The sequence below is a fragment of the Ostrea edulis genome, chromosome 7, assembly GCF_947568905.1.
Source record: "Ostrea edulis chromosome 7, xbOstEdul1.1, whole genome shotgun sequence".
NCBI lineage: Eukaryota > Metazoa > Mollusca > Bivalvia > Ostreida > Ostreidae > Ostrea > Ostrea edulis.
The window spans coordinates 48764313-48773319 of NC_079170.1; the positions used below are offsets into that span (position 1 = coordinate 48764313).

Sequence of the window (9007 nt, forward strand, 5' to 3'; positions counted from 1 at the left end):
ATAGACCATGGGTCTATGCCAAAACAAGATGACATAGACCTCATCGAATTGGCATAGACCGCAATATTGAAAAAAAAAAATTTCACAAAAAACCCTCCATTTTCGTTTACTTATAATGTACCCCGAAAGCATATTTCTTTCCATTTCCATAACAATATCCTCCTTTCTGCATAACATTTATCAGACGTCGATTGGCCATGTAAGGATCCTTTTGGGAAAACTTTATTGGTTTAAATCTAGAAAATCGGCATATACAATTTTGGTCTTTCTTATTTAAAATTGGCATAGACCAGTGTGATTTGACATAGACTCAGTCTATGGTTAATTTCGAATACTGAGTACTGCATATGAAATGTTGTATAAGGCCTAAAATAATTAATCAACAGTTTCACGGGGCCCACGCCATCCATTGAAAAGGTACTTTATGGATTTTTTTTTCAATTTATCTTTATTTATGTAAATGAGGTAACTCCTTTGTTATAGATATTTATGTAAAAATTTTCAGAAGGTTATAATAAAATTGTTATGTATGTTTTTGGTCAAATAATTGGTAAATGCATACTCATTTATGTGTAAGAATAATAGTACACATTTAATAGTAATATGAGGCTATGTTTTTTTTTTTTTAATAAGGAATAAGAATTCCATTGCTTGAGGGAAAGAAAAAAAGGTAAATCATATTACAGTCAACATAAAAAGGAAAGATAACTCATACTACAGCCAAGTAAAAAAAAAACCCTTCTTGCCTCATCAAAATTTGATATTTTTGGCCTGAGAAATTATAAATTTTTTATAGCCTGAAGTATATTTTGCTTTATCATAAGATTTATGTATACACAGAAATCTTGCTTGGTCATGAATGTTGTTGTCAACTTAGTATTAATTAGTTAGTAAATTAGCTGTAAATTTACTGATTTTATCAGATAATATGTACTAAGCTATATTTTATTGAAAATCTATTCTCAAATTGTATGAACGGAAAATCAAAACTATTTTTGATCCAATCGTATCTTAAGGTGGATCGATCCTCATGTGACTTATCAATATTAATGGTTGAAAGTGGAAAAACTATTGATTTCCACTCAATATAGTTTAATTTAATCAATAACCAAAGAAAATGTGTATGTTGCCACCTTTTTAAAGATGTCAGATATGCAAAAACAGAAGTATATATCAACATAAAAGATCACACATTTTCATTGAACAGAATAAAATGGATAAAAAGTTGTTGAAATGACAAATTTTATATGTCAACAGTTTAAAAAAAACCTGCTAATTCATAAATGTATAAAAATGAATTGTGGGTAGGGAAATCATTGTATAATAGACGTGCAGTAGAGGGAATTCCAGCATAGGAGTTATTGCCCTTGACAACATTTTGTTTATCATAAATAATTGATTATAGAGAATAAAAACTTTTTCAGTATCAATAGTTAACCATTGTTTTTTATCCAGTGAATAAAATTCCTCTGAAATATATACATGTGTATTTCTATTATGTGAAAAATTTGATTACCAGGTAAATAGAATTTTTGCAAAAACCTACATGTATGACATCAGATGAGGATCGATCAACCTTAATCAAAGGGATTGAATGATCTTTTCTGTTTGCATAATTAAAGATACTTCGATTCCAATTATTAATGCTTTTACTATAGAAAAATGAATACATGTATGGAACTATAGAATTACTTATAATGTACATGTTTTATTGTTTATCTAGAGCAATTAGCTCTGTTTAATGCCACATTTATTGTATACAAATGAAATGGATAATGTTTTCACAGCAGTTTCTTCTCGTTGCTCTCAACAGTGTTCACAAAGTGTTGACCTTTAAATTGTGGAATTGATTGTGTCAGACACATATACGAATTTTCATGGAAGTAAAAGCATGCCATATTTTGATAAAGTACACCCATAAGTCTGGGAGAGTTTGTAAAATCAGAAATACAAAGCTCACATGTACTTCTGAAAGAATAGATATCGTGTATCATCACACGTGCATCCACAGTAACGTTCATTACTAGTGAGGTAAATGTAGATGAAAATGACTACTTGGAGTTATTCATTTTAAAAGAACTGAAATTCCGAGAGCCCCGATCTTTCAGTTGGTGACACAACTTCATCTCTGTTATGAAATCTGTCGAAGATTGTGGAAAACGGTGGGCTTAATATGAAAAGGACTTAACACTTTGTCAGAATAGATAAAAACTTAACATTCTGCCAGAATGGATAAAAACTTAACATTCTGCCAGAATGGATAAAAACTTAGCATTTTGTCAGAATAGATAAAAACTTGACACTTTGTCAGAATAGATAAAAACTTGACACTTTGTCAGAATTGATAAAAACTTGACACTGTCAGAATTGATAAAAAGTATAAGAAGAGTATTAATTAAACAAACCAAAACAAATATGCGTACCATTTACCCTTCTGTGTTCAGATGGACGAATTGGATCGGTTACATATGTCATATTTGCTGGTACTGACAAAGCTTGTAACGATATTGTCTTCGTTTGTAAGGCTCATTATTACAACTTTTTGATTAACATATTTTAATTCCACATTTGGTAATCCAATTATGCTTGAAGTATCCCTTCAAAAGATAAAATTCTTGAAATTCACGTATGCGTTGTAAATTAACACATAAATATCACAGGGCAGATGAATTTTATTTACCTCCATTGGCTCCATACCTATACTGGATTCCAAAACTTTACAACAATCGATGCATTGCAGGATGTGGTAAATGTTCTGTCAAGCCCCTAAAGTTACTCACGAAAATATTAACTGCATGTTGTGAAGAAGACACTCCAGACGTAATGTGATTGATTGATTGTACATGTATATTGTTTAACGCCCCTCTCGAGAATTTTTCACTTATATAGAGACATCACCATTGCCGGTGAAGGGCTGCAAAATTTAGGCCTATGCTCGGCGCTTACGGCCTTGAGGAATCTCTATCGTGCCACATCTGCTGTGACACGGGGCCTCGTTTTTTCGCGATCTCATCCGAAGGACCGCCCCATTTAGTCACCTCTTACGACAAGCAAGGGGTACTGAGGACCTATTCTAACCCGGATCCCCACAGGAAGCATTTGCAAGAAGTGTACGTGTACATCAAATGTGAATTCTCAAAATATCCTATGAATTTTAGTAAATTTGAATGACAAAACGTTTCCAAATTCTGCAGCATCAAAGCGTACGACTTGCCAACACTTTAGAGCACCATTTCCCACGTTAAACGTGAGACAAGTTTTTTGACATAGAAAGATGTTTCTGCAACAACAACAAAATAAATAAATAAATAACCGTGGTACTCTTGAAATATTCACTATATCATGTGATCAGTAATCCGAAACACTTTATAAATCCTAAAAATTTCTTTGTAGAAAACATCATTCCGATTCTACGTTCATGTACACCGAAGTGGATATAAAAAGATTATGAAATTATCTAAGTAGGTCTTCTAAGAGTCCGTTGGAAATTGCCACTGGGGCTTCTTTTATTAGCTGACCTGTATTCTTATGATGTAGAATTTATTTAAAAAATCTGTACATGTCAATTCAATATATCCATTACTTCGTTCTTAGATATTTATTAACGGCAAAATAACAACTCAACTTTATGACAAACGGGATGATTTCAGCTTCTCCATCGTCAACTCCCCATATTGATGTAGCAATATTCCATCGTCATATGCATATGGTGTTTACATCTCTCAACTGATTCGATACATAAGAGCTCATTCTGCGTAAGATAAGATTTTGAATCGAGGCAGGTTACTGACAAAGTTGAGGTTACAGGGGTTTCAACAGCCTCGATTGAAGTCAGCATTTCCCAAATTCTATGGTCTTTTTAACGATCTAGTTTTCCAATACAATCTATCATTGGCTCAAATGCTCACGGCGGGTGTGACCGGTTTACAGGGATGCTTACTCCTCCTAGGCACCTGATCCCACCTCTGGTATATTCATGGGTCCGTGTTTGCCCAACTCTATTGTATTCCGTAAAGGAGTTGTGGAAATGATCGCTGTTTGTAATATTCACCTTTCATCCAACTGAACTCGAAATAAAAGTTACAATGGGGTCTTCCATATCTGCTTTATATTTGGATATTTTACTAAAAATAGAATATAACTGCACTTTACGACAAACGGATGACTTCAGCTTCTCCATCGTTAAATTCCCATATTTATGTAGCATTTTTCCATTATCACCAGCATATAGTGTCTATGTCTCTTTACTGGTTAGATACGCGTAAACATGTTCTATGTATAAATTTTGAAACCGTGATAGGCTGTTGACAAATAAGTTGATGTTATAGGAATTTCAACAGTTTGTTAAAAGTCAGCATTTCGCAATTCTATGGACGTTTTTCTGATCGTTTTTGCAAATGTACATTCTGTCATTAGGTGGAACAGTGCCCTTTTGAACCGTTCTTTGCATACTGATTTTGACTACGAATTGCTCTGTTTACATGATCAATATATAGGGCTCACGACGGGTGTGACCGGTCGACAGGGAATGCTTACTCTCCTAGGCACATGATTCCACCTTTGGTGTTTCCAGGGGTCCTTGTTTGCCTACTTTTAATTTTGTATTGCTTATAGGAGTTATAAGAATGATCACTGCTGGTTATCTTTACTATTTCATCAATTTAATACTTCGACATAGAAGTAACGAAGTCGGAAAATGGGATGATGGGCGGTAATCTTATATCCTGAAATAGCAGGATATGAAAGTCACCACACACATCAAATTTTGCTGGCCAAAGGTCTTTCTTGAGAGTCGGTGATAAATGAAAGAATGCCAAATCTCCTGACCAAAGTTCTGTATGAATGTCAGCGACAAAAAGGACGAATGTCTTTGTTGCGTAGTTTTGGAAAGATTCAGCGACGAAAGTGCCAAATCTCCTGACTACATGTTTCATGTTACTGACCTCCCCAGACACTCAGCCCAGAGATTTAGTGCTTTTATCTTCACCGACACTCACCAAAGAGCTTTGCAAAATCTTAGTTGGTTTTCTTGTTTACTTTTCCAGAAGACACTAAGCAAGGAAACTGGCGCTTATATCCCCTACCTTATCATCAGATTTCTCTCTGGAGATTTAACACAGGAGCTTCAGCCGAGATATTTGGTCAGGGGCAAATTATTTCAGAAAAATTTCAAAGAGGGGATGCGACGCAATTTTGTGCCTTGCCACTGATAAAAAGGAAGGGGTTGAATACCCCAAAATGGCAAAAAAATGGCGACAATTTTTTGTTAAGAATGTCTAACGAAAGTAGGGATGTTTGGAACATTCTTACTCCTCCCCCTGGATCCTTTACTGCTGGCGCTTCTCACTCATGTTCAGCTCAAACATTCAGATTGGAGATTTGGCGATTAACGAATCCCCGATTGTGATTTTGCTACTTTTCGTGACTTCTTACTTGAAGAATCAGCCCTGTAATTCTTAGAATTGACTTGTTGTTTGATATTATACACATGAGAACACTTGCATGACGTAATGACATACATTGTGCTGATAATGATCTGTTATTTAACATCCATTTCGTGTTACAAAATATTGGATTAGACAAATCTATCATAAACTTCCTTTGAAGGGCTTGATAGCTGTGCTTATCTAGCACAACTATTTATTGTGGAAGTTAATTCACTAAGCCATGGTTTTGTACATGAACAAGTGAAGATAACGAACAGTGATGTATTTCAAGCCAAATACCTCTTACGACGACCTTCTTCATAATGTAAATTTACATTAAATTGATTTGCATTAAATTGTTATGAGATTGACCACCGATTGTTATCTTCACCTTTCATATGAAAACCTTGCAGTATTAGGTTAGGAATCAATGTTAGAATTGCTGCTTGTTTAGTCATCTGAGGAAATACATACATGTTACATGTGCTTCGTCCTCGATATCGTCTTTGTAGGTGAACATCTACATACTGTGCATGAAATGGCAACAGGTACGTAGAGTTCACGAAGACATACATTACATAATTTATATTAGCACATTTGATATGAATAAATGCAAAGGGTAAAATCATTTTGCCAAGTACTGTAAGTGGAGTGACAAAACTTGTGTTCATGCAGTAGATGATGACTACTAAAAGGAGCCTGAGTTCTTGGGTAAGTCAAGTCTGTAACGCTAACTCATTAGGATCGAAACGTCTGTGTGTAGACCTTATTGTTAATCAACAACCAATAGCGTTTCAGATAGACACTGTAGCATCAAACTCCAATCACTCCATCAAGCAGCACTTTACTGTTTTCAACATTTTATTTTCGACATGGTAACTGGAATGTGAGGCTAGACAAAGAAAGTAACTATATGACTACATTCAACACACCATTCAGAACGTACTGTTGACTCTGACTCCCTTAGGTACCAGTGTTTCATCTGAGATGTTTCAGCACTGTATATAACAGGTGTCCTAGAGGGTATCCTTATCATCGCAGATGTTCTACTCTATGGCGTTGGTAAAACACAGGAAGAGGCCATTAAAGACCATGACAAAATGTTAGTAGCATTTCTCGAGCGATGCCAAGTGATTGGTATCCAACTCAATCCCAAGAACATGCGATTGAAACAAGTTCTGTTCATGAGACATATAGCGAAGTCAGCTATGACACAAAGTTTGACTTGCATTTACTTAAAATATCATATCCAGGATCTCTATACGTCTTCCTTACTACACGGTAGTGAGAGGTTTTTTATGGTACCTCCAGTGTATGGTATTTAACCTAACATTCGAATCCCTGTATACCACATTTACACATGCGATCTCTATCATTTCGAAAACAAATGCAAGGAACATGTTCTGACAGGTGCTTGATAAGCTGAATGCGTTAAACTAAATCACATTTTAAAAACATAATAACCACATATCAACCGATCAACATGTCTATATATTATTTTATGTTTCCTACTACCAATTATTAGGTCGTTCTTTACATAATCATTTTTACTACGGATTACTCCGTTTACCTGATCCAGATATGGGACACACGGCGTGTGTGGCCGATCAACAGAGGATGCTTACTTCTCTTAGACACCTTATCATATACCTTTGGTGTGTCCAGGGTTCCATGTTTGCCCATCTCTTGATTTCGTAACTTTTATAAGGATTGATGAGATTTGTCACGTTTCGTTATCTTTACGTGTTCATTTTCATGATGGACATGGCTGTCGATAGAGGGCGCTTACTCCCCCTAGGTACCTGATCCCACCTGCTATATCCAGTAGTCCGTGTTTGCCCAACTCTCTATTTTGTATTCTTTATAGGAGCTATGAGATTTATCTCTGTTCGTTATCTTCACCTTCCTCTCAAGTAAGCGAAGTGGCCATTGGTTCTCTTCATGATGAAAACTGAAAATGAATTATTTGACGACGGTAAGTACGAAAATTGTATGAATATTGTGAAATTGTGTTTGGAACTATAAATCATTGAAAGCGTTTTTTTTAGTCCAAATATGATGATCGTGGTTTAGTGTTTAGATAAAAATAAGACTAACATCGCATTCATTTCAAGATGAAGTTAAATTTACATCATAATATTCACTCGTAAGGACTGCTTAAATAACATAGATAATGCCATTATTGGTCGATTTTAACATCGAATTATCATCAAATATGGCGGAAATACTTCGCAAAACCAATCAACCAAAGTACATGGTCTATTTAATTAAGGTTAGATATCAATAGTTTTATCACAAAAGCATATTGTGATTCAAATAGATTAGAATTAGAAGATTAATCACCTAAATTGATGTAGTGAGAAACACAAAATATTCGATATCTCGAGTAAAATATGTTACCATCTTTGGAAAAGGAGCTATCAGAATATATTTAAAGGATATAGAAACATGAAGAACAAAAGTTCTATAATATGCATAAATGAGAAGTCAAAAATAAATCTCTGAATGAAGAAATGGGTATTAGTAGTAAACAATAAAAAAAAAGTGAAGATACGAAAACACTAAGTAATCAATGAGAACTCATAATTCTTGCATATCCTATAAAGAATACAAAATCAAGAATGGCAAATATGAAGCTCTTCAAACACCACACGAGATTGGGTGCCGAGGAGTAAACATCCCCTGTTAACAGGTCATACCCGTCATGTACATTTATCTTGATAAGATGAATGGAGTAATCTGTAATCAAAATTAGTATGTAATGAATAACACAAGAATTGGTATGAAATACTCCAGGCAGCTTCCGACCGGTTATTTGTTGGTAACCTGCCTTGGTGTAAACTATGATCATTCACAGGACATGCGCTTGCGTATCGAAACATAAACATAAACACCATATGCATGCGATATTAGATTATTACTACAGAAATATGGCAAGTTGAAGATAAAGAAACTGAATTCATTCCGTTGGTCATAAAGTCCCTCTGTTAGTTCGTCGTTAACGTTTATGCTCAGTAATGTAGCTAAATATGAAGTAAGGCTCTGCACGTGGTGTCTTTTATTTTGAATTCACTTGGATACATTGTATATCGAATAGACATCTGAATGAAAGTGAATATTGTTAATACATAAAATATTGTCAATGCATTTAAAGTTTGAGTTGTAGGTTACAACTATTGTTTCATGTAAACTTTTATAAAATAAATTCTGCCTTATAAGGGTACAAAACAGACCGCCTTATGAAGGAGCACAATTTGGCCCATGGCAATTTTAACAGATTTTTAACAGATTGTCGAAATAACTGATCGCAAATGACAACATATATATTGATGAAGAAGTCGTTTTAAAATAAACCCAATCAAAATATTCATTTATAGATTAGAAATGTTGTATTATAAGGTCAATTGATGGAGACTGATAACAAAAATATGAATATCCCGTGTTCCATGGTTAATGACTAAACAGCTGTCTATTATGTGGTAGTCTTTTAATTTAACGTAAGGAATGGTGATGTAAAGTGATGAAAAGTCCAACGTTTTGACGTTGTGAAGATTAAAAAAAATTGCGATTGCAAGTTTACT

The 9007-nt window shown here is 34.5% G+C and overlaps 1 protein-coding gene across 3 annotated transcripts in view; it reads left to right on the top strand.

Moving 5' to 3' along the window:
- Positions 1 to 1780, top strand: part of LOC125655823 (uncharacterized) — a 16056-nt gene extending 14276 nt beyond the window's left edge. For all 3 annotated transcript variants that reach the window (XM_048886341.2, XM_048886340.2, XM_048886344.2), the window contains exon 5: positions 1 to 1780. This exon is cut by the window's left edge and continues 2951 nt beyond it. The gene's annotated coding sequence lies outside the window, so the exon portion shown is untranslated.
- Positions 1781 to 9007: the final 7227 nt, after the last annotated feature.